Raw genomic sequence first — 26,789 nt, forward strand, 5'->3', positions numbered from 1 at the left:
AGGAGGAGAAGCAACCAGAACAGGGACAACACGACCACACCCCGACAAGTACACAGACAAAAGGACACCAATACACACATACACAGTTTGGACACAATGACCCACACAACACACTCACTCACCACAGACACCACACAGGTGCGCACAACTACGCCATGAACAGGTGACTCGCAAGCCAGTCCACACCAGACGACAACACAAGTACCTGCGGCATCCAACACAACCAGTAACTCACAGGCTGACGTTCTCAACATTAACTCAACACTCCAAAGAATAATGGTGGTCTTATTCACCGGACTCACGACTACCAAAGTAGTCATGGAGATTATGGGGTGTGTCTCACAACTCTTTACAAAGTTCATTTCAAGCTCGCTCAACTGGGCTAATATACGAATTATTATCACACCACTGTTGACACCAACATATGGATAACACGCCACACCAGACCCGAAACGCAAACGCAAACACAAACTCACAAATCCTGTTCTGGAATGCAGTGGGATCATAAACAAAAGAACCGAAATGGTTGTATGCATGTAGCCAAAGGGTATCCGAATCGCCCTTATGAACGAAACACTGCTTACGCCTCACACATAGCTAAATATCCCACGTTATTGTGTCTATCGTACCGACCGAATAGACGGTAAGGAAGTGGGGTGGCACAGCCATCATCATACACACAGACACAGAACGCACGAACATTGGGCTACCTGCACTTGTGAGACTAGAGGTTGCAGCCATCAGGGTCAAGTTCAACAAAGCTAACACTGCACTGACATCGCTATACAACCCACCTAAAAACATAGTAACACGTGATATCAGCACCGTCCTCAGCATAGCACCACAGGTAATCGCCGTTGGAGATCTAAATGCAAAATGCCCCGACTACAATTCACGAATATGTACCTCCATTGGCAAGAAACTTTATGAACATGCTCTAGATCGAAACTACATTATACTTGGTCCAGACATCCCCATGTACATGCCAACACAGGCCCAACTCAGAACAGACTTATTAGACATAGTCCTCACCAAAGACATCACATGGACACTCAACCTTATGGTTGAAAACGATCTGGGCTCAGACCACATGCCTGTAATATTACACACGGAAGAAGCACTGCAGGACACAGAACCACTCAGAATACTGACCCACAAGTGCGTGAATTGGACACTGTTTAAGGAAATGCTTGATAGTCATAGTCCGGATGCACACAAAATTAACAATATGCAACAAATTGATGAGGCGGTGGAGGCTCAACTAAGTGATGCTGGTTTCCCTGACAGACTCGTATGCCTCATACACTCATATCTCACAATCAGACGTTTCAACACTGACATGCAGGGCAAACAATCGACACAACACAGTATTCCAGCTGGAGTACCCCAGGGAAACATTCTGGGGTCCGCCTTGTTCAACCTCTACATTAATGACTTTCTAGCAACACAAAACACGACGTTAGCCATCTATACAGATGACATAGCCATCTTTGTGCAAGACTGGAACTGCCGACCTTGGTTGGAGCCGGCCGGAGTGGCCAAGCGGTTCTAGGCGCTACAGTCTGGAACCGCGCGACCGCTATGGTCGCAGGTTCGAATCCTGCCTCGGGCATGGATGTGTGTGGCGTCCTTAGGTTAGTTAGGTTTAAGTAGTTCTAACTTCTAGGGGACTAATGACCACAGCAGTTAAGTCCCATGGTGCTCAGAGCCATTTGAACCGTTTGAACCTTGGTTGGAACGATGGCGTATTAAAGTAAACATCGATAAGTGAGAAGCAGTTCTGTTCACATGCAGACCAAAGCTACAGTGCAAACGTCAAACACTGGAGACAGGTACACTACGTGCATGCCCAATACGATTCCGAGAGGAAGCCAGATACCTCGATGTCTGGCTGGTCCGGAAACTTACACAGGGGCTATATAGAATATGTTGTCAACAGAGCGTACGTGAGGCTCAGACAACTCTACCCAATGCTCAACAGGGAGAGTTCATTGAATAGGAGGGTGTCGAGGTCTATATACATGACGCTGATTAGACCTCTGGTGATGTCCGCAGCACCCTTTTGGGGATACACAGCTCCTAAACGCCTACGCCACCTGCAGATCATACCAAACAAAGTGCTACACATCCTTAGCATTTCTTCAAACTACACCCGCACTGTGGATTTTCGCAGTGAATATCAGCTTGAAACCATCAAGGAAGTATTAAAAAAATTCGTCACACAATTATACAGGAACTCGAGACACTCATTTCATCCTTACTCTGGGAAACTACGTTCACAACCATAGGTGGAAGCATAAGCGGTCAAAGACACTACTAGCTAGGGCATAACCACCTATGGCGAGCTAACACACACTCACAAGCATCAACATCGGCAAGCCCCTGCAAATCAGAACATTGGCTGGATATGCCAGCTGTTATTTAAGTCGACCAACAAACTACAGCAGGGAAGCCAACAAGCTGGCACACTAATGTACAAACAAACCACCAACACTGTGGATCCGATATATGACATATCAGACACTACACTATGATGAACCCAGTTGTTACAGGCATTCTGATGCTGACTGAGACGCCAACACCAGTACCCAGCTGCAGCCTCTGTGTAGCTCCACTCAACAACGTCAAAGGTATCTGCCTGCACGATACCCACTATTCTTGCATGACCTGTCGCAGGCAGCAAGAAAGCCGCTACTGCTCCTACAATCTGACCCGACAATTGCAGAGGTGTTTTTCTCTTGGCTGTTGCCTTGGTACTTTTTTTCCTCTGCCCTTCAAACCACTATACTTCGTTCAACTTTCGACCCAATCTATCTCAGACAGCGCTTATTAATGGTTAATCATAACCAGACGTACGCAAACATTGCAGTCCCCACATCCTGCGAAACCTCACTTGCTGAAAACTAACTAGTATGCACAAAAGGCAGTAGATCTTTTGTGTCGGCCATAATGCCGGTGTGGGAGTCGAGGGGCTCCAACCTATTTTTAAAAAAATGAAAGATGTAGCTATGAACCAGCTATTAAGCGTATATATCAGTAGCAGCAGCATCGAGGCTTGCTAGAATCTGTATCACAATTGGAATTTGATGTGCTGTGTTACGAATTCGCCCCTACCCGCCATAATGTGATTTCATTTATGGTTGTGGTTCCCTTAAGTTTTAGAACATACCTACTTCCACAATTGCATCTACATACATGTTCTGCAAGTTGTTCTGTGGACATGACAGAGGGTACCTTATACCACTACTAGTCATTCTCTTTTCTCCTCCCTCGCAAATGGAGTGAGGCAAATCCGACTATGAATATGCTTCCATACTACTGCAGAAATTCTTTAATGTAAGATGTCATCATATATGTGGAAATCATAGGGAAATAACTAAGGCATAGTAATGAAATGGATGACTATCAACTTGTGATTTGATGAATTTAATAACGATTCAACTTTAACCTATCCATTTCCCTTTTTAAATTTTCTAACCTACCTGCCTGATTAAGGAATCTGGCATTTCACGCTCCTATCCGTAGAATGCCAGTTTTCTTTCTCCTGATAACGATGTCCTCTTGAGTAGTCCCCGCCCGGAGATCCGAATGGGGGACTATTTTAGCTCCGGAATATTTTACCCAAGAGGACCCCATCATCATTTAATCATACAGTAAAGCTGCATGCCCTTGGGAAAAATTCAGTAGTTGCAGGGGCAACAGTCTGGATGATTGATTGACCTGGCCTTGTAACACTAACCAAAACGGCCTTGCTGTGTTGCTACTGCGAACGGCTGAAAGCAAGGGGAAACTACAGCTGTAATTTTTCCTGAGGGCATGCAGCTTTACTGTATGATTAAATGATGATGGCATTCTCTTGCATAAAATATTCCGGAGGTAAAATAGTCCCCCATTCGGATCTCCGGGCGGGGACTACTCAGGAGGACATCGTTATCAGGAGAAAGAAACTGGCGTTCTACGGATCGGAGTGTGGAATGTCAGATCCCTTAATTGGGCAGGTAGGTTAGAAAATTTAAAAAGGGAAATGGATAGGTTAAAGTTAGATATAGTGGGAATTAGTGAAGTTCGGTGGCAGGAGGAACAAGACTTTTGGTCAGGTGAATACAGGGTTATAAATACTAAATCAAATAGGGGTAATGCAGGAGTAGGTTTAATAATGATTAAAAAATAGGAGTGCGGGTAAGCTACTACAAACAGCATAGTGAACGCATTATTGTGGCCAAGATAGACACGAAGCACATGCCTACTAAGTAGTACAAGTTTATATGCCAACTAGTTCTGCAGATGATGAAGAAATTGATGAAATGTATGATGAGATAAAAGAAATTATTCAGGTAGTGAAGGGAGACGAAAATTTAATAGTCATGGGTGACTGGAATTTGACAGTAGGAAAAGGAAGAGAAGGAAACGTAGTAGGTGAATATGGATTGGGGCTAAGAAATGAAAGAGGAAGCCACTTTGTAGAATTTTGCACAGAGCATAACTTGGTTCAAGAATCATGAAAGAAGGTTGTATACATGGAAGAACCCTGGAGATACTGACAGGTTCCAGATAGATTATATAATGGGAAGACAGAGATTTAGGAACCAGGTTTTAAATTGTAAGACATTTCCAGGGGCAGATGTGGACTCTGACCACAATCTATTGGTTATGAACTGTAGATTAAAACTGAAGAAACTGCAAAAATGTGGGAATTTAAGGAGATGGGACCTGGATAAACTGAAAAAACCAGAGGTTGTACAGAGTTTCAGGGAGAGCATAAGGAAACAATTGACAGGAATGGGGGAAACAAATACAGTAGAAGAAGAATGGGCAACTTTGAGGAATAAAATAGTGAAGGCAGCAGAGGATCAAGTAGGTAAAAAGATGAGGGCTAGTAGAAATCCTTGGGTAACAGAAGAGATAATGAATTTAATAACTTAATTGATGAAAGGAGAAAATATAAAAATGCAGTAAATGAAGCAGGCAAAAAGGAATACAGACGTCTCAAAAATGAGATCGACAGGAAGTGCAAAATGGCTAAGCAGGGATGGCTAGAGGACAAATATAAGGATGTAGAGGCTTATCTCACTAGGGGTAAGATAGATACTGCCTTCAGGAAAATTAAAGAGACCTTTGGAGAAAAGAGAACCACTTGTATGAATATCAAGAGCTCAGATGGAAACCCAGTTCTAAGCAGAGAAGGGAAAGCAGAGAGGTAGAAGGAGTATATAGAGGGTCTATACAAGGGCGATGTACTTGAGGACAATATTATGGAAATGGAAGAGGAGGTAGATGAAGATGAGATGGGAGATACGATACTGCGTGAAGAGTTTGAGAGAGCACTGAAAGACCTGCGTCGAAACAGGGTCCCGGGAGTAGACAACATTCCATTAGAACTACTGACAGCCTTGCCTCTCCCTGATGCTATTCAATTTGTATATTGAGTAAGCAGTAAAGGAAACAAAAGAAAACTTCAGAGTAGGTATTAAAATCCATGGAGAAGAAATAAAAACTTTGAGGTTCGCTGATGACATTGTAATTCTATCAGAGACAGCAAAGGACTTGGAAGAGCAGTTGAACGGAATGGACAGTGTCTTGAAAGGAGGGTATAAGATGAACATCAACAAAAGCAAAACGAGGATAATGGAATGTAGTCGAATTAAGTCGGGTGATGCTCAGGGAATTAGATTAGGAAATGAGACACTTAACGTAGTAAAGGAGTTTTGCTATTTGGGGAGCAAAATAACTGATGATGGTCGAAGTAGAGAGGATATAAAATGTAGACTGGCAATGGTAAGGAAATCGTTTCTGAAGAAGAGAAATTTGTTAACATCGATTATTGATTTAAGTGTTAGGAAGTCGTTTCTGAAAGTATTTGTATGGAGTGTAGCCATGTATGGAAGTGAAACGTGAACGATAAATAGTTTAGACAAGAAGAGAATAGAAGCTTTCGAAATGCTAGAAGAAGTGATCGGTTGGTAGGACATGTTCTGAGGCATCAAGGGATCACCAACTTAGTACTGGAGGGCAGCGTGGAGGGTAAAAATCGTAGAGGGAGACAAAGAGATCAATACACTAATCCGATTCAGAAGGATGTAGGTTGCAGTAGGTACTGGGAGATGAAGAAGCTTGCACAGGATAGAATAGCATGGAGAGCTGCATCAAACCAGTATCAGGACTGAAGACAACAACAACAACAACAACAACAACAGGAATTTGTTATCAGTATTTAATGAAATGATAACAAAATTAATTTAGAGCATTTTAAGGCTACTTGCATACTGTGGTTGTTGACCGTTCTGTCAAGATGCAGCCTGGTAGCGTTACCATGCCTGTTTCCTATTGACAGCTCCCCTTACCCTGGATTTCTCATAGACGAGCATAGGCAGCTTGTGATCATAGCTTTTGCCCCTTGCTGGTGTGATGTCCTGCTGACTTCTTTTATAGGATTGTGGCGGTGTCTGAGGATATTACGCTTGGTACAAATCAAGGGTTTAATTGTTTAAATATCACAATGCTATTTCCTTAACATTTACAGAAATGGAAGATTGTTACATTTGATAAAGCGCTTACAGGGAGAATGTCATGATGTCATTATTCCAGTGAACGCAGGGTAGTTGTTATAGAAATGTCACGTTGTCAGTAGGATTATGTGCTCATTTTAATACATGCATTAGTGATGACATAACGAGGTTTATTTGTGCTTGAATTGTGTTGTCATGAAGCATGTGTGTGTGTGTGTGTGTGTGTGTGTGTGTGTGTGTGTGTGTGTGTGTGTGTCTGTGTCTGTGTGTGTGATTGAGTGTCTCATAATGATGTTATACACAAGGATGAGTTACCTCTAAGTGATAGTTTCAGTGTTGTACTTAGATAGGGTGACTTGCGAAAATCAGCTTAAATTACAGGAAATACTTAATACTTTGCAGCTAAAACTGTTAATTAAGGTCTTTAGCGATTTCAGGTGGTGCTGACATACCATACATAATCTGTACATAAGCACAAAAATCATCAAAATTCTTTACAGAAGACTTTTTTTCTGTATGTTAATGTCTGAAGATGATTGCATTCCTCGGAATTCCAGTTGCTATATGTATCTTAACGGTTCTCAGGTTGTCACCAACACATACGTGGTAGTTATCTTGTAAAACATAAGGTGCTGAACCATTGAACATTGCACATATAGATAGCTGAGAAATTGTGACACAATACACATCATTCGTTGTGTGAAAGCACTGCATTGATACCACTATATTGAGGATTTTCAGTTTTTACCACTAAGTTGAACCTGTGGTCTGAGCATAAACCTTTAATTACACACATTTATATTGCACACTATACAGAATAACATCACCTTAATTGGTGAGTTATGCCACAGCAGCAGTCGGACAAGAGGTGCTGAAGCTAACAATAACGAGAGCTCAATGTTCAGATATCAGACTGCTAATCACTATTCTGCCTCTGTTGGTGTGTATACGATGGCTGTATTTCCTCATTCAGTAATTCGGATATGTGCTGTGGCGCATGATGTTTGAATGGCTGTTACTTATAGCAATAGTTTTCATACTGCAGTGTGCTTTAGCAACAGTTTTCATACTGTAGTGTGCTTGTTGTCCAGCCTCATTTCTTTTATATGCGTCTTTGCAATACTATGAAAAAAATTAGATCAAAAAGCCGTAAATATCGATGTGTAGTGGATGGACATACTCCAATTTTGCATCTTTTATTGCACTAAGGTAGTGTTATAGTAATGTCAAACTAATAATGCAGGGTAATGTAGAATTGATATGCTTTTGTTCTTAAGCAATTCATTGGAAAATTTGTGAAACATTCAAGTATCTCATATTCAGAGATGTGTTTGGAATACTGAGCTGTAATCGTGCTTTGTAGTGTCTATAGACAATACCATGACATAATTAAATTATAATAATGCTGTTGCTAGGACAATGCGCTTATTTTAACACCTACTATGGAATCACATATATACTAATAATGTACAGGTGACATACATTTGGTATGTAGCCAGCAAGAGTTTATTTAGATAGAGATTTTCACTCTGCAGCGGTGTGTGCACTGATATGAAACTTCCTGGCAGATTAAAACCGTGTGCCGGACCGAGTCTCGAACTCGGGACTTTTGCTTTTCACAGGCAAGTGCTCTCTGCAGTACCCTTTCTTCCAGCAGTGCTAGTACTGCAAAGTTCGCAGGAGAGGTTCTGTGAAGTCTGGAAGGTAGGAGACGAGGTACTGTCAGAAGCAAAGCTATGAGGACGGGGCGTGAGTCGTGCTTTGGTAGCTCAGGTGGTAGAGCACTTGTCCGCGAGAGGCAAATGTCCCGAGTTCGAGTCTCGGTCCGGCACGCAGCTTTAATCTCCCAGGAAGTTTCATATCAGCGAACACTCCGCTGCAGCGTGAAAATTTCATTCTGGGAACATCCCCCAGGCTGTGTCAAAGCCATGTCTCCGCAATATCCTTTCTTCCAGGAGTGCTAGTTCTGCAAGTTTCGCAGGAGAGCTTCTGTGCAGTTTGGAAGGTAGGAGACAAGGTACTGACGGCAGTAATGTTGTGAGTAGTGCTTGGGTAGCTCAGATGGTAGACCACTTGCCTGCGAAAGGCAAAGTCCCGAGTTCGAGTCTCGGTCCGGCACACAGTTTTAATTTGCCACTAAGTTTCAAGAGTTTATTTGTTTAAATATCATGCATTGTTAGGTTAATTGTACTTACATGACTTCTTACTCTTTTTTATTCCCCCTTAGAGTGCTAGGTGTCATACTGGCCATTTACTGGTTTACACATACCAATAGACAGATCTCATCTAAATTTGTAGATCTTTTGATAAGATATGCATTATGCAGTATGCATATCATTAGAATGGAAGCAAACTGTCGAATAATTGTACTGCTGTACATCGTGAGTGAGAAGATTGCTGTAGTCACCAAGAGACCAGCTGAGACTTGCATACCCAATTCTATTTGTTGAGGCAGATGCACTGCCATTACATGTGTGCAGCAACTCAATAACGAGGCATGGGCATGTCGCACAGCGCACGTGCGACAGCAAACTTATCACTATATCTTGCAGAATATGCCATGACTTCATTAACTGATGGTGTCAAAGTATCTTATATCATAAATTATGGTAATATTTGCAGGTATGATTAGTGTTGATAGCCTTCTCAATACAGTGTAAAGACCATGAATAACAAAAACTTGAGTAATTAGAAAAACAAAATTAATTTATTTTACACATTTTTGTGTAAGGTGATTGACCTATCCTCAGATTACAGTGGGGAGTGGAGTGCTTACAGAAAAAATGCCCAATACTTTGCTGCTAACTGTCTTAATTAGAATATGAAACAAAGCAGGTCTGATAAATCAGTAAGACTACATGTGATATGCTACTGCCGTGGTGATGTAGGGAACACCTATGTGCTCTGGTCCTGCAATTGTGCTAGTACTGGATCAGGGACACGTTGCACTGCTGTGAAAATAACAAAACATAAGTACAAACAAATGTATTCATAAATGTATAGTAACTGATGGACAGATACTTCCTTTTGAATCTGCCAACCTTCTTCTGCTTTTTATTCTGGCTGTAGGTAGTGACTAGTACCTACTGACTGTGCTTCTTGGTGATCCTGTAACTATGATGTGCAGACCTCGAAATAGAGGTAACTGAATTTTTACAATGAAAAAGGGGAGGGGAACTTGTTTGCTGTTGGCCAAGAGTGTTATAATGCAATTGGCCAAGAGCAAAATGGGGGTGAGGTGGAGGGGAGCAGGATGAGACATAGAGGGTAGGGGAGTGGAAGTGATGTTAAATGATGTTAAATTTAACGAGAACAACTGCTACAGGTGTAATCTGACACCAGATCAAAAAAGTGCTACATTAGCCAGAATTAGCAGTACCCTCCTAATCACGAAAAGCAGACTACCACAGGCAAAGAACGCATTCCTGGAAAAAAGAAGCCTATTAGCGTCGAACATAGACCTTAACTTGAGGAAGAATTTTCTGAGGAAGTGCTTGTGGAGCACAGCATTGTAGGGCGTGATTAAACTGTAGGAAAACCAAGAATCAAGAGATGTGGTGCTAAAGATGAATATTCAAAATTAGGTGGAGCGATAAAGTAAGAAATGAGCAGTTACTCCACAGAATCATGGGGAGAACATTGTAAGAAGAAGAGACATAGTGATAAGACATGGGTTAAGATATAAGGTAATAATTTCCAAAGGAGGGAGTCGCAGAGGTGGAAGGCACAGTTCAGAATTTATCCAACAGGAATATATATTCATTATTTCTAATTTCCTTTCATGTCAGCAGGCCATGATTCCTTGAGCTTCCAGTGCTGTGACCTTCCATGTGGTGTTTCTGAAATTTAGACTTCTTAAAATGTTGTTTTAACTCTTTTTTTAACATTTTGAAAGTGTGAGTACAGCATTTGTACCGGTAAAAAGTTAAATTCCCATATACACCAATGCTTTTTTATTACATAATTTATTAATTAAGTTAAAAATTAATTTTTCTCATTTTGTAAAACTGTCAGAAGCTTTGAAATATTTGTTGCACATCCCTCCTCACTTGTTTTCTTGGTGTTCGTGTCCTTAGCAGGGTAGAATGCATAGATTGGAATTAAGCCAACAGGAATATATATTCATTGGTTCTCATTTACTTTCGTGTTAGCAGGGCATGATTTCTTGAAATACCAGTGCTGTGATCTTTCAGGTGATGTTCCTGAAATTTAGACTTCTTAACATGATATTTTAACGCTTTTTTGACTATTTTAAAAGCAGACAAGATTCCACATATTTTGGAAGGTCAAAACAAGTCAATGGTGTGCCATTAGGCTTCAGGAAAGGTAGTGAAGGAACAGTTTTTGTTAACAGAGAGACTCTACCATCAGCAAAGATCAGATTCATTCGGGAAATTTCTCTTTCACATACACTAGATGACACAGCTCGTATCTTAATGGTAGTTTTCAACGAAAGGAAATTTGTAGAATAATTTACTTTGATTTGTTTTCACAATTTCCACCAAAATATTCACAGTTGTGAAAAACGCACTCACTAAATGCTTTAATTCTTATCTCAATATGTTCAACTGAAAGTGAACTGCAGGTAACTCAACATCTTTTCCTCCAAAAATACTGTCTTCCGTGCTTGTGTCAACAATAGAGGTTGAAACAATCAAATCTGCATCATCCCCACTCAGCATTCTCTTTTCAATCACTTGTGAAAGGTAGTCATGAAAGTCGACAGGATTAATGAACATTTCTTTAGTTTTCATGTAGTTTAATTCCCATAAATCCTTAGTTGAAACGGATGTCACAGCCTCCTCATAAAGAGTTTCTGGACTACCTTTCTGAGCAATAAATGTGTCAACCAACACCTGAGTTTTTTATTATCCCGAAATACGTCTACATCTTGGTTTTGCAGTAGGTCACTAACTTCAGAAAGTTCTTGAACTGCACCACACGTCAATGACAAATCTGAAACAAAGACCATAGTGCAGATCAAAAAGTTTCACTGAACGCTTTAAATCGACTGATACTTGTCGCTTTCTTTACTGTTTCACTACATTAAGTTCAAGTCTATCGTTACAGCAATGCCAGACAATAACAGACTTAAAATGAGCCTTAACTCCAGATTTCGTCCAATCACCACTGCAACTCTGTCACACGCTACAGAAACTAGTCTACTTTTTAAAATTTTCTTATATAATTTGCATCCTTCAAGGCAATGAATCGTAGCATGAAACACTTCAGAGTTAAACTAGATACAAAAATAAAATTACTTGATGTAATGTACAAAATTAGAGTTGGTTTTTTGCTTAAAGTAGCTGAATCATCGATGATGATTGCAAACTTATTGTCTGCTTGTGCTATTTCCTTTGTAATATGTTTTCTCATTTCTGCACTGACAAGAGCGTCCATAAGATAGTTTTAGCATTCACGCCTTATTTGAATGTTGATTTCTGCCTATATTTAATTGCTCAGCTCTTAAACATCGATTAATAAAGATTGGTTCACTTATGCAACCTTATAGGCCATGCAAAAGATTCTCGCAGTGACTTTTTTTCCCTTTTGATATGATTTTCAAACAATCTTTTCCCAGTTTTGTTTCTGGGCCTGTGCTAAAATTTTTAAAGCTGCTCCATGTGCAGTATTGTCTTTATGATCAAATGTCTTTTTTCCCGGCGCTGTTTGTCGCTGGGATCGAGTTCGCTCAAAACTAGTAATAACACATCCAGCCCATTGCTTAGATACCTTCAAACAATTTTTTTTCATCAACGTCCAGAGATCGGACGTTTCAACAAATCTCACAACCAAATTTTTCGTTGCGAGGAATAAGCCAACTGCATTTATTTTACAAAACTCGCTCTTTTGTTCAAAAGTCGAACAGTTTGGCCACTTTTAATCATTTTATTTGACGTCCTCAATAGAAGAAGATGATGTGATGCTGGGTGAAGCAGGCAGTGGCAACTCCATTTGAACTCTTTCCTCGGAGGCTGTGAACATTTTTCTGCTTCTCCATCTATTTTTTAGTCTTTTTACTAAAATAACTAATTACTTTATCCATTGTATATAGTGAGTGAAAACTTTACACACTTTGATTTTAGAACGTTACTTGAGGGAACTGAGTGAGCACAACTGAACAGTGACACACAGAATGGTCATCTGATACGGAAAAACAAGTCCAATCAAATAAACTGCGTGAAGTGAAAATCATGGGGCTTTTAGCTTTAGATAAGAAAAACGTAATAACATGAGGAACATTGAAATACCAAGCTGTTGACTGCGTGGAACACAAGATAGTTTTCCAATGGTTTCTGCAAAACTGTACAACACACTGCCTTGAGATTTGCAATGTCTGCTGCCAGGATTATTCAAAAGGAAATCTGCACAGGGCTTCTAACAACACCCATTATACCGTATTGGAGAATTTTTCAAAAGTGACCGAGGTGTCTGGACGATATAATGCTGTTTTCATTCGTTATCTGTGTGCTTATTGTGAACAATTTTCTTTATACGTGATATGAAAAATCGTAAAAAACTGATATGTATGCATATTCGTAATTCTGATGTAGTTCATCGAGTCATGACAGGTAAATGACACAGATCTAGAAATGAAGTAAGGTGGCAGTTGGCAGTAGTGGAGCACACGCAGAGCAATGGACCGGCCAGGGAGGGGTGAAGATGAGTTATCTGGGCACAGCTATCTCTCACTCACTACGATTACATGCGACACACATTCCGGTAGACAAAAAAGAATTTCGGAAACGTTTTTCTCTATCGTGTTTGCATATTAAAGTGTGAACTGGATTTGCTAGCCCAGTTAAGTATGGCGCCTGAAAAACAGCTATTAACGTTTCTGATTTAGTCAGCTTTTCTCTTCAATTAGACGAGGTATAAACAGCTTCAGTCTAATATTTCAACTTATGCTTCACTGTACAAAAGGCCACGCCGTAAATGTTATCGAAAATTTTTAAAAACAAGACGAAACCTGACACCCTAGGCACTTTTCAAAAGCGGTTGCTTTTACGTGGGAGCGAAAATCGATTGCAGAATTGGAAAACCGGGAACTAGAAGCGGATTTCCAGAATCGAATTTGAAGTGTTTACATGACCACCCAGCAGCGATATTGGGAAATCGGTTTACGTAATCCGGTTTTAGGAGCGTCATGTAAATGGTGTGACTGTCCACCCCTTCACACGTCTCGATAAACTACAGTCTAGTCTCGCGCCATGTAAGAATAATTTTACGTCGCTTCAACCGCAACAAAAGTTCTATCTTAACACAACTCAATATCTGCAGCTACGATTTTTTTTTCGTCAGTGATACTGTTATAGGGTACTGACGCGAAACGTCAAAAATCAAGTACTGTGTGTCAATAATCTAACATGCACAGTTCCCAGCATTTCCCACTGCCGTATGAAACTTTTCGGAAAACAAACAAAGTTGAAAATTTGGCACCAGAAACAAATACAATCTACTCAGACAACTATGGCACGATAGCTCCCACATGTTGAAGAGATGGAAGAACGTATTAGCTTTAAAGTAGCAGTGATGCATGTAAATGGAAAACGAGTAGTGTTGACGCTTAATTCAGATGCTGAAAATTGTTTGCTGTGCGAAAGTTACTCTGTTTTACGGCACTGGAATCTCAAAACATATATAACTATCCACCAATGCCATACGAAATTAATTTTCAGATTACCTTATTTCACGAGAAGACAAGTATAATTGACAGTACAGACATCATTAAATTTAAGCTGATTTTTTAATGTTAACATAAACATAAATGCACCCTAATGAAAGTGATAAGTACTGTTTGCAAAAACCGAAGAGTATTTAAAAAAGGCCATCTTTTGATGGTGTAGGCTGCCACGTTTTTGTATCCTTTTTTCAAATAATTGATTGTACAAAAGACAAGAGATGTTCGGAACTAGCATACGACATTCTCAGAAAGTTTTTAATCTGATTCTTTTTTGATTCAATAGTGTTTCCTTATAACTTTAACATGTACTTCTCTGTATCCGTTTCTTCACCCAAACATATCTTTTTTGGTTAATTTTGCTTCTTGTAACGCCTTTTCTTCAATAATACTGAAGCAACAACAGGGCGGTTGCTCTGTTTTTAACCACGATAATATAATCTTTCACTTGACTATCTCATAACGCAGCTCCAATGGAAACATTTCGGCGAAAAGGTCTGCTTGCAGTTATTTCTTGAAATTATCCAGCAAGAGTGATTTGCAGAAATAAACTATTACAAAGTTTTGTTCTAAAGTAAACACCTCACAAGTAAGTGCAGAAGTTACTAGTGGAAGTTACTTGCGAGTGGACACGCACCTTACTACTCACAAAGGCAAGTTGACACCTCGCTGAGTATCAACTTGGTTTGTGCAAATATTATGTGTTGCTGTAAAGCATGTCTAACATATTGTTCTTTCTTCAGTGAATAAATTAAATGAAACTAAAATTTCTTCCTTGTAACCACATTATGCTATCAGTTTTTTCATAAGTAAATAGGTCCCAAGATGGAAAATACATAGTTGGAGGTTTAAAATGTAACTAATGTGCAAGTGTTTATTTTTTGTATTCTGGTTCATCAGCTTAGAAAGTTATTGTATCAGAAGAATATAAGAGCAAACGCCACTTTTCGATGGAAACAATTTCGGAAATTGGAAATTCGAAATCCAAGGTACAGCTGAATTAGATCTCTCTACAGAACGATACACACTACAAGAGATGTTTCTATACGGTGATATGGGAATGAAAGAACCTGAAAAATACAAAAGAAAAATCTCATTAATCGTAACAAAAATGTTAAAATACAACAGAACGAGTTGAGGTCAGCCACCAGAAATACATGAAACGCTGCAGTTGTGATTTGAATGGAGAAAAGCCTTGTGTGACACTTTTTATACAAAAAGAATTGCTAGTCAGTTACATGTACAAATTAAATCCAAAAAACGTTCAATGAGTGAGCATCTCTTAGAATTTGACAAACTGATATGTGACATTTGGTCGACAGGTTGAAGAAACTGATGCTGTGTGTAGTCTTTTGTTCACAAAGCCACAAGAATACGCCGACATTCTAACTGCAATCGAGGTATTATTTACGGAAGATCTGAAGCTAAGCTTCGTGTAAAATTTGCTGATGAATCGCAAAGTAAATGTGCAAAACCTAAGAATAAACCTGCAATATACATGGGACAGAATGCGGTGTTTAATACGTACATAAAAAGTTTCAGTCATGGGAAACCTCAACGTAAAACCGAATTCACGAATGTTGGCGAAAGTGACATGCATAGTTCAGATGAAGAAAACCGGTTTAGTTTTAAATGTCATAAATGTGGTGACTTGGTACACAAAAGAGCTGACTGTAATAAAAGAAACAAACCAAAAAAATCCGCAGATTCAGTTAGTTTGAATTCTCAAGAGGCTTCTGTAAGTTCTGAAGCATTTTGATTTTCGGCTGATGCATTTCATGAATCGAATTCCTGGTATTTGGACTCAGCAAGTCAAAACTTTGTGAATTAATTGATAAAGTGCAAACACTTGGAAGACAGGCAGTTATTACTGCTGCAAAAAACTGGGTCCGTTTTGAAGCCAGTCCAATTTGGTGAAATTCGCCAAAAACAATAGAAACACTGAAAATCTGGCATGAGAGGCTAGGATGTATGAATTATATCTCTCTAAAAGTTCTACCAAAATACTTGGAAGGAATGAGGCTGAGGATGTGATATCCCCTGAAATCCGCAAGAGTGAAAGAGAAAGATGTCTGACATGGATGTATTAGTTCTGGATGCAGAAATGTATTTCGAAGATGTTCTGGAGACTTTCAGTGATAGATACAGCAGAAGGGATAGAAAATAATGGCTTCACAATGCAGCAAATGTGAGACAAGTAATAAATGAAAACGAGACCTGGACAGTATAAGAATTCTACGTGTACATCATACTCTGCAAGCCACCGAATGGTGATTGTTGGAGTTGGCGACAGAAGAATCATTCAGTCAGCTTCAAATGCAGGTTCTCTAAATTTTCTCAACAGTGTTCCTAGAGAAAAACGTCACCCTTCCCCTCAATGGATTCCCATTTGAGTTCACAAAGCAAATCTCTAACACTTGCGTGTCGACTGAACCTACCAGTAACAAATCTAGCATCCCATCCCTGAATTGCTTCGATGTCTTCCTTTAATCTGACCACATGGGAATTCCAAACACTCGAACAGTACTCAAGAATGGGTCACACTTGTGTTCTAAATGCGGTATTCTTTACAGACGAACCACACTTGCCTAAAATTCTCTCAGTTACTTGAAGTCGACTATTTGCCTTCTCCTACTACCAACCTTATATGCTCATTCCATTTCATATCTTTTTGCAATGTTATCCTTCGATATTTATGTATGGAAATATGTCAGTCAGTTCACAACTAATGCTTATTCTAACATTACATAATTGTGTATCCTACTTATTTCCATTAAGTTACATTTTTCTACATTTAGAGCAAGCTGCAATTCATCACACCAAATAGAAACTTTAAGTCATCTTGTACGCTCCTAGTCTCTGAATGATGACACTTTCCCATGCGCTATAGCAAATTGCTGCTCACCCTGTCCATCATCATCATTTATGTGTATAGAGAATAAGAGTGATCTTATCATACTTCCATGGGTACTCCTGATAATACCCCCATTTCTCATGAACACTTGGCAACGAGGGCAGTGTACTGGGTTCTATTACTTAAAAGTTTTTGAGCCACACACATATCTGTGAACCTGTTCCGTAGCTCATACCTTTGTTAACAGTCTTCAATGGACACTGTGTAAAAAAATTTCTGGAAGTTTAGCAATATGGAATCTGGCTGTTACCCATCACACATGGTTCACAAGATAAGCTCTTCCACCTCTAGAACAATTTATTATATTCGAACTGAGAATATGTTCAAGAATTATGCTGCGTACTGAGTTTAAGAATACTCATCTGTAATTTTGTTGGTGCATTGTTTTACCCTTTTTGTATAGGAGTCGCCAACGACCTTGCCGCAGCAGTAACACGGGTTCTCGTCAGAACACCGAAGTTAAGCGCTGACGGGGTTGGGTAGAACTAGGATGGGTGAGTGTCTGGAGCTGCTTGATCGAGAAGTAGCGGTCCGGTCACTAATACGGACAATGAGCGGGAAGGTGGTGTGCTGACCACATGCCCCTCCATTTCCTATCAGCTGACGATGATACTGCGGTTGGTCGGTACCGTAGGGCTTTCCGAGGTCTGTTCTGACGGAGACTTTGTATACAGGAGTCGCATGCACCTTTTTCCAGTCTCTTGGGACTTCGCAATGGGCAAGAGAATCGCGAGAAATGAAAGCTAAGTAAGGGGACAGTGCCGTAGAATACTCCCTGTATAGCCGAACTGCGATTCCACATGCGTCTGGCAACTTATTTATTTTCAGTTCCCTCAGTTGCTTTTATGTGCCAGGGATCTTATTATTATATCCTCTATACAGCAGTCTGTGCGACGGTCATACAACGGTATGTTTGTACATCCCTCCTGTGTGAATGATTTCTTACATCTACATCTGTACCTACGTATATATTCCACAAGCCACCTTAGCGGAGGGTACCCTGTACTACTACCAATAATATCCTTTCCTGTTCCACTCGCAAATAGAGCAAGGGATAAACGGCCATTTCTTTTCCTGTTTCACTCGCAAACAGAGCAAGGGATAAACGGCTCTCTACACTCCTGGAAATAGAAAAAAGAACACATTGACACCGGTGTGTCAGACCCACCATACTTGCTCTGGACACTGCGAGAGGGCTGTACAAGCAATGATCACACTCACGGCACAGCGGACACACCAGGAACCGCGGTGTTGGCCGTCGAATGGCGCTAGCTGCGCAGCATTTGTGCACCGCCGCCGTCAGTGTCAGCCAGTTTGCCGTGGCATACGGAGCTCCATCGCAGTCTTTAACACTGGTAGCATGCCGCGACAGCGTGGACGTGAACCGTATGTGCAGTTGACGGACTTTGAGCGAGGGCGTACAGTGGGCATGCGGGAGGCCGGGTGGACGTACCGCCGAATTGCTCAACACGTGGGGCGTGAGGTCTCCACAGTACATCGATGTTGTCGCCAGTGGTCGGCGGAAGGTGCACGTGCCCGTCGACCTGGGACCGGACCGCAGCGACGCACGGATGCACGCCAAGACCGTAGGATCCTACGCAGTGCCGTAGGGGACCGCACCGCCACTTCCCAGCAAATTAGGGACATTGTTGCTCCTTGGGTATCGGCGAGGACCATGCGCAACCGTCTCCATGAAGCTGGGCTACGGTCCCGCACACCGTTAGGCCGTCTTCCGCTCACGCCCCAACATCGTGCAGCCCGCCTCCAGTGGTGTCGCGACAGGCGTGAATGGAGGGACGAATGGAGACGTGTCGTCTTCAGCGATGAGAGTCGCTTCTGCCTTGGTGCCAATGATGGTCGTATGCGTGTTTGGCGCCGTGCAGGTGAGCGCCACAATCAGGACTGCATACGACCGAGGCACACAGGGCCAACACCCGGCATCATGGTGTGGGGAGCGATCTCCTACACTGGCCGTACACCACTGGTGATCGTCGAGGGGACACTGAATAGTGCACGGTACATCCAAACCGTCATCGAACCCATCGTTCTACCATTCCTAGACCGGCAAGGGAACTTGCTGTTCCAACAGGACAATGCACGTCCGCATGTATCCCGTGCCACCCAACGTGCTCTAGAAGGTGTAAGTCAACTACCCTGGCCAGCAAGATCTCCGGATCTGTCCCCCATTGAGCATGTTTGGGACTGGATGAAGCGTCGTCTCACGCGGTCTGCACGTCCAGCACGAACGCTGGTCCAACTGAGGCGCCAGGTGGAAATGGCATGGCAAGCCGTTCCACAGGATTACATCCAGCAACTCTACGATCGTCTCCATGGGAGAATAGCAGCCTGCATTGCTGCGAAAGGTGGATATACACTGTACTAGTGCCGACATTGTGCATGCTCTGTTGCCTGTGTCTATGTGCCTGTGGTTCTGTCAGTGTGATCATGTGATGTATCTGACCCCAGGAATGTGTCAATAAAGTTTCCCCTTCCTGGGACAATGATTTCACGGTGTTCTTATTTCAATTTCCAGGAGTGTATATGTCTCCGTATGAGCCCTAATTTCTAGTATCATACCTTCATGGTCCTTACGTGCATGGTATATTGGTGGCAGTAGAACTGTTCGGCAATCAGCTTCAAATGCCGGTTGTATAAATTTGCTCAGTAGTGTTTGTCGAAAAGAACATGGCCTTCCCTCCATGGATTCCCATTTGAGTTCCCGAGGGATCTCCATTACACTTACACGTTGTTCTTATCTACTGGTAACATATATAGCAGCCCGCCTCTGAATTGCTTCTTCGATGTCCTCCTTGAATCCGACCTGGTACGGATCCTAAAACAATCGAGCACTACTCAAGAATGGGTGGCACCAGAATCCTATATGTGGTCTCCTCTACAGGTGACTCGCTCGTTCCTAAAGTTCTCCCAATAAAACGAAGTCGATCATTCGCATTCCCTACCACAGTTCTCACATGTTCGTTCCATCTCATATCGCTTTGCAACGTTACGATCAGATACATAAACGACTTGACTGTGTCTAGCAGGAAACTAGTAATACTGTATCCGAACGTTACAGCATTGTTCTTCCTACTCATCCGCATTAACTTACATGTTTCCACATTTAGGGCTAGCTGCCATTCATCACACCAACTGGAAATTTTGTCTTAAGTCGTCTTGTATCTTCCTACAGTCACTCTACTTCGACACCTTACTGTACACCACAGCATCATCAGCTGACAACTGCAGATTACTGCACGCCCAGTCCGTCAAATCATAAATGTATACACAGAACAACAGCGGTCCTATCACACTTCCCTGGTGCACTGGGCTCTGTTATTTAAGAAGTCTTCGAGCCACTGACCTATCTAAGAACTTATTCCATATTCTCATACCTTAGTGAATAGCATGCAGGGAGCACCGTGTCAAATGCTTTCCGAAAATCTAGAAATATGAAATCTGCCTGATGCCCTTCATCCATAGTTCCCAGTATGTCATGTGAGATAAGGACAAGCTGAGTTTCACACTGTATTATAATAAAAAAAATAATTAAAAGAAAGAATGAAAGAAATTGATTGGTAATTGTATTTTCGCTTGCAATGTAAAGTGAATATTAGTAAAATTGCATTATTATGAGGTGTGTGTGCTGCGTGTACGAAATTGTGTTATTGTTCATTCACTTTACCTTGCGTCGTTTCTTTTTCTGTGTCCATCACTGTATATATTTTAATTATATTTCTCTTCTTCTGAAAAATTCTCCTTCCGTGAGTTTTACGAATAATATGACTGAGCCGGCCGCGGTGGTCTAGCGGTTCTAGGCGCCCAGTCCGGAGCCGCGTGACTGCTACGGTCGCAGGTTCGAATCCTGCCTCGGGCATGGATGTGTGTGATGTCCTTAGATTAGTTAGGTTTAAGTAGTTCTAAGTGCTAGGGGACTGATGACCATAGATGTTAAGTCCCATAGTGCTCAGAGCCAATATGACTGAATATATGACTGTGGGCTTCTTTTCCTCAACTTCAGTTGTAGATGCAGACAGCTGATTCCAGGGAACACCAGTGACCCTCAAGATGATATAAAATATGAAGGAATTCTTCTTATGTGGTTCTATTGCACTTCAATAAAAAAACTTAGTACTGTTATTAAGTCTTCTCTTATTCAGAAACATATATGATACAAAAGACTCATAGCCCGTCATGCAGTACAGCGTTACAGAACTTCAACATGCGAGAGAGTGAAACAAAATCATGTACAAAAAAGTAAATGATGTTTTATGGTCATTTGTCAGTGCTTTGTTGTGTATTCATAACTAATGTCTTTGGCGACGCTTATAGTCGGACTTTGATTATATCGATATCGCTGTTTCATTTTTTAATAAATTTTAGCTTTACCATATCCGGAGGGTCTTTCCCCATGTACCTACACAACAGGAACGATGCCTTCTAAAGCCATGTGGTTCGTGTGGACATAAGCTTCTCAGTCTCAATACGTTCAAGTATTCTGCAGCAAACGAAACTTACGGATATTGCTCTGTAATCTTTCGAGTTTGTTCTTTTATCATTCTTATATACTGGAGTCACCTGCGCCATTTTCCAGTCGCTTGGGTAAGGAGCCAATGCAGTAGAGTACTCTTTGTAAAATTTAAGTGATATTCCATCCGGAACTGGCGATTAATTTGATTTCAAATCTTTCAGTTGTTCCTCTGTGCCAGGGATGATTATTACGATGTCGTTCATACAGGAGTCTGCCTGATGGTCAAATGACGGTATGGTTGTACGATTCTCCTCAGTGAACGATTTCTTGAACGTCAAATTTAAAACTTCGGCGGCCGGCCTGTGTGGCCGAGCGGTTCTAGGCGCTTCAGACTGGAACCGCGCGACCGCTACGGTCGCAGGTTCGAACCCTGCCTCGGGCATGGATGTATGTGATGTCCTTAGGTTAGTTAGGTTTAAGTAGTTCTAAGTTCTAGGGGACTGATGACCTCAGATGTTAAGTCCCATAATGCTCAGACCCATTTTTTTTTTTAAACTTAGGCTTTCATTTTGCAATCGTCAACTGCCACACCAGACTGGTCAACAAGGGACTGAATGGCAGCCTTAGACCCGCTTAGCGATATTACGTACGACCAGAATTTCTTCAGGTTCTCTGCCAGATGTTTCGCTAAGGTGTGACAGTGGTAGTTCTGTGTTTCACGCATAGATATTTTCACAGATCCACGAATCTCTGCTAACGTTTGCTTGTCGTCATTTGTATATTCCCTTTTGAACCGAGAGTGCAACAGTCCTTGCTTCCTCAGCATCTTCCGAATTTCGTTATTAAACCGTGGTGGGTGTTTTCCATCCTTTATCCACTTACTAGGCACATAACTCTCCAGACCACGATTTACAATCTGCTTAAACTTTGCCCATAATTCCTCTTCATCATTCTTACTGAAACTAAGTGGAGACAAATCACAGTCTAAGTGAGATGCTAATAACTGCTTATCTGCTCTATTTTGTGGGAAATGTTAAAGACGACCTGGGGTTACGGAAACCAGCCATTTACAATATACCTTGTCAATGTGGCATTTCCTACATTGGCCAGACGATGAGAACAGTGGATATCAGTTGCAAGGAACATCAAATGCACAGCCAAATAAGACAGGTGACGAAATCATCCATTGCTGAACACTGTCTAGAACTAGATCATACCATGAATTATGATGAAACCGAGATTCTAGAACAGATACCAAGATTTTGAGGGAATCGATAGAGATAAAAGTAATTGACAATCTCATGAACCGCGACATGGGGCACAAGCTAAGCAGAGCCTGGGATCCTGCTCTTGAATTGTTAAAGGACCAATGTGGACATCTGCAGCACTCCATGAATAGAGGAACTGAAGGCGTGGATATAGAAAACGATACCTAGACAGAGTGCCAGGCTCGCCGGACTGAAGATGGACGTCCGGGAGCGTTACCGACGGGCGCGGACCGCAGAGGAAACACCCAGAACCACAGCGAACGGAAAATGAAATCGCAGCGCTGCAGCAGGTCGCGAACCGAAGAGGGAACGCCTGCAGCCGCCGGTGGAGGGGGAAGGCCGAGGTATAAATACTGGACCAGGTCCACAACAGAAGGGTCAGTCGAAAGAGAAGAAAGAAACCGTCAAAACCCCCCTCAGAGTGCTCCCTTGGCTGTGCTCCGAACATGTGGTATGAAGAGCACTACGTGACGACGGGTTCGGCGACGTAGCGGTAAAGCTACACAACTGAACTAACAGGAGAAGACCTCCACTATTCATCCTGCCCGTGAACACACCAATGACGAAAGGGACGACCCCAGCGGACCAAGTTTACGGGATTGACAGCATCCTGGGCTTCGACATAACGATGGAGCCTCTGCCAGTGGAACTGGACACCAGGCCTGAGTGCTTTAAGTGCCAACAAGAGGGGCATGTGGCAAAATACTGCCGTAACCAGTCGACCTGTGTCAAGTGCGCTGGCAATCATGACAGCCACACATGCACAAGACCACGAAAAGAAGCACTGATGCGCGTCCGCTGTGGCGGGCCGCACGTGGCCAGCTGGCGTGGCTGCAAGGCTTTCGCAGACTGCGCCAACAACAACGACAATGCGCAGCATGCTGCACCCAGAGAACATGCCGAGTACAAGAGACATCGTAGAAGATGCCGCTAGAAGACCTCACGCTCATCCCTAGTGCAGAGGAACAATGAGATGGCAACAAGCTGTCCCTCTGAGCGGATGGCCGCCTCCACCGCCAGTGAGAGTGGTAAAGGGGCAGGCTGGCTGACTGCAAGTGGACGACAGCAGTCAGCGCCAGACCGCCGAGATGACAAAGACGCCGCAGTGGCAGAAGGCTGCGCACGAAAGGACAGCAGTGAAGATGAGCCGCACGCAACCATCGAAGTGGTGCTGAAAGAAGTGGAAACGCGTTTCAAGATGGCGCTGCATGCAGAAATGGAAGCTGCTGGCCTCATGCTAAGGGAGGCATACGAGAACAGGCCGCTAATGGCAGTAGCGGCGGTGCAAACGGAATCTCAACCATTTGCCACAAAAGATCAAGCCGTGCAGACAAACCGCGCCCGGCTAATCGACAAGGATGTGTTGACGAAAGTAGTTATTACAGACACCAGAGATATAGTTGGTCTCGGAGCCGTGGCAGAAGTGTGCCCAAATCCAGCCGTACGAAACAGATACCAGCGTAACTGACTGGAGTTCCAGGCGCAAAGGGAGAGAGAAGCTGAAGAAGTTCGCCTCCAGGAAGAAGAGGAGGAGCGACGATGACAACAGCCACTTCAACTACCGCCGGTACCCCCACTACTGACTGGAAGAGGCGCACAAGGAGTAAGAAGAAACAACCAGTGGTGGCAACACCAGCAGCTCTGGCCAGGTTTTTGCAGGTTTTTCTCAGGCCATAAGGTGAGTACTGGAGCTGTCCCCCGAACTTCCTGCAAATAAATTCCTAATTGGGAGATGTAAGTATACCCCCTTCCCATTAGCACAAATGCAAACAAATAAAATCAAATAAAATAACCAAACGATGTCCCCTGTACACCCTCAGCTGATAAAGAGCAAAACAAGCTCTAGTAAGGTCCGCCTTCCCCATAAGGGAAGGAATGAAAAGTGCTAAAAAAAAAACCTCGAGGAGCAGTCTTAGGTCATATCTGATGAAGGTTAAAAGCTACGTTACCGAAATATCGTACAAGAACGACGCTGCTATCCGGCAGAACACCCAACAACTCAAGATGTCATTAGATCGCCGGGAAAGCCTGAAGGGTAACAACTTAAAGCTTATTTTGGATTAGCATCCTATTTTTGTAAATTTGTACCACAGCAACTGATGAAGAGTGATGCATTACTCAACTTGCTATGAAAAAATAGGCCTTGGTTATGGGATGATAAGTGTCAGGAGGACTTTAATAATATTAAGCAGGCATTAGTCAATGCAAAATTCTTAACCACCCTGACATATCCAAGGATTTTTCTCTTTGTACCGATGCCTCATCTCAGGGGCTGGAGGCATGCTTGTTCCAGATGCAAGAAGACGAAGGTAAAGAAGTACCCAAGGTCATAAGTTTTGCTAGTCAAACATTATCAGAAGCAGAAAGATCTCACTCAGAGTCAGAACTGGAAAGTTTAGCTGTAATATGGGCATTTAAAAAGCCTGAATATTTTTGTGGGGTAAGAATACCATAGTTTACTGTGACCATCAGTCACTGTCATTTCTTTTAACATGTAAACTATTGCACCATAGATTAGCTAGGTGGTGTCTATATTTACAAGAATTCAATTTCGAAATAATTTATGTTAAAGGAAGTCAAAATGTTATTGCAGATGTCTTGTCTATGTTATCACAAGGTTTAGATGAATTTAGTGAATTAACAGAGTAAGATGCAGAAATCAAAACATTATTAATTCAAAGTTCAACACAACAGTCTGATTATCAAACGTTTTGTAAGCAAGTGAAAACTATACAATAGCAAGATAGTAGATGGAGTAAAGTCATGCAAAACTTTAAGCAAAATGAAGGTGGAAAGGTAAGTAAATGGTATCAGGAGGACAAGGGCGGTGTGTTTCATAGGAAATATGAAAAATCTGATCAATGGTGTATGTGTATTCCTGAAGATTATATCGACGAATTTATAAGACACACACTTGAAGTATGGGGACATAATGGAGTAGACAAATGTACTGAAAAAATAGCAAAACCTTGTTATTTTCCAACTTTGAGAAAGTGAGTCCTACAGGTATTAAGAAGGTGTGCAATATGTCAAAAATGAGAACAGTCCAATGTGTCAAAATATACTGAGCTACACCCAATGCTCACAAAAAAATGCTCTAGATATAGTATCCCTGGACACAGCTTGTCCATATCCAAGAAGTAAAGGAGGTGTAAGATATGTAGTAGCACTATACGATATTTTATCGAAACATATCAAAACGTAAACCATTAAAAATGTAACAGCCACAAATATCAGAAAAAGAATTGAGGAAGACTATTTGAGAAGAATAGGTAAACCAAAGTTACTACTGACTGATAATCCTTCATATTTCGTTGGGAAAATATTTTCACAGATGCACGAATCTCTGCTAAGCTTCGCTTGTCGTCATTTGTACATTCCCTTTTGAACCGAGAGTACAACAGTCCTTGCTTCCTCAGCATCCTCCGAATTTCATTATTAAACCGTGGTGGGTGTTTTCCATCCTTCGTCCACTTATTAGGCACATAACTTTCCAGAGCACAACTTACAATCTGCTTACACTGTGCCTATAAGTCCTCTACATCATTCTTACTGAAACTAAGGGAAGACAAATCACAGTCTAAGTGAGATGCTAATAACTGATTATCTGCTCCATCTTGTAGAAACAATTTCCTAACCTTCTTGACTGATTTATTAACTTTCGTAATCATAGTTGCTATAATGACATCATGATCGCTAACCCCGTTACTCTACCAACATAGTGGATAAGGTCCAGCGTATTTGTAACTATAATCCATAGACATTAAGTCTATACTTGGCAAATTAAAGTCGCCAAAAACTAGTATTGCGTGATCTGGGTATTTACGCGCTGTTGACCGTAGAATTTCTTTGAATGACTCTAGAACTGTCACAGAGGAAACGGGTGGGGGATAAAAACATCCAACAATTAACTTAGTTTTACGTACACCTATTATACGCGACCAGATAACTT

This window comes from Schistocerca cancellata, chromosome 2 (assembly GCF_023864275.1).
Source record: "Schistocerca cancellata isolate TAMUIC-IGC-003103 chromosome 2, iqSchCanc2.1, whole genome shotgun sequence".
Classification (NCBI taxonomy): Eukaryota; Metazoa; Arthropoda; class Insecta; order Orthoptera; family Acrididae; genus Schistocerca; species Schistocerca cancellata.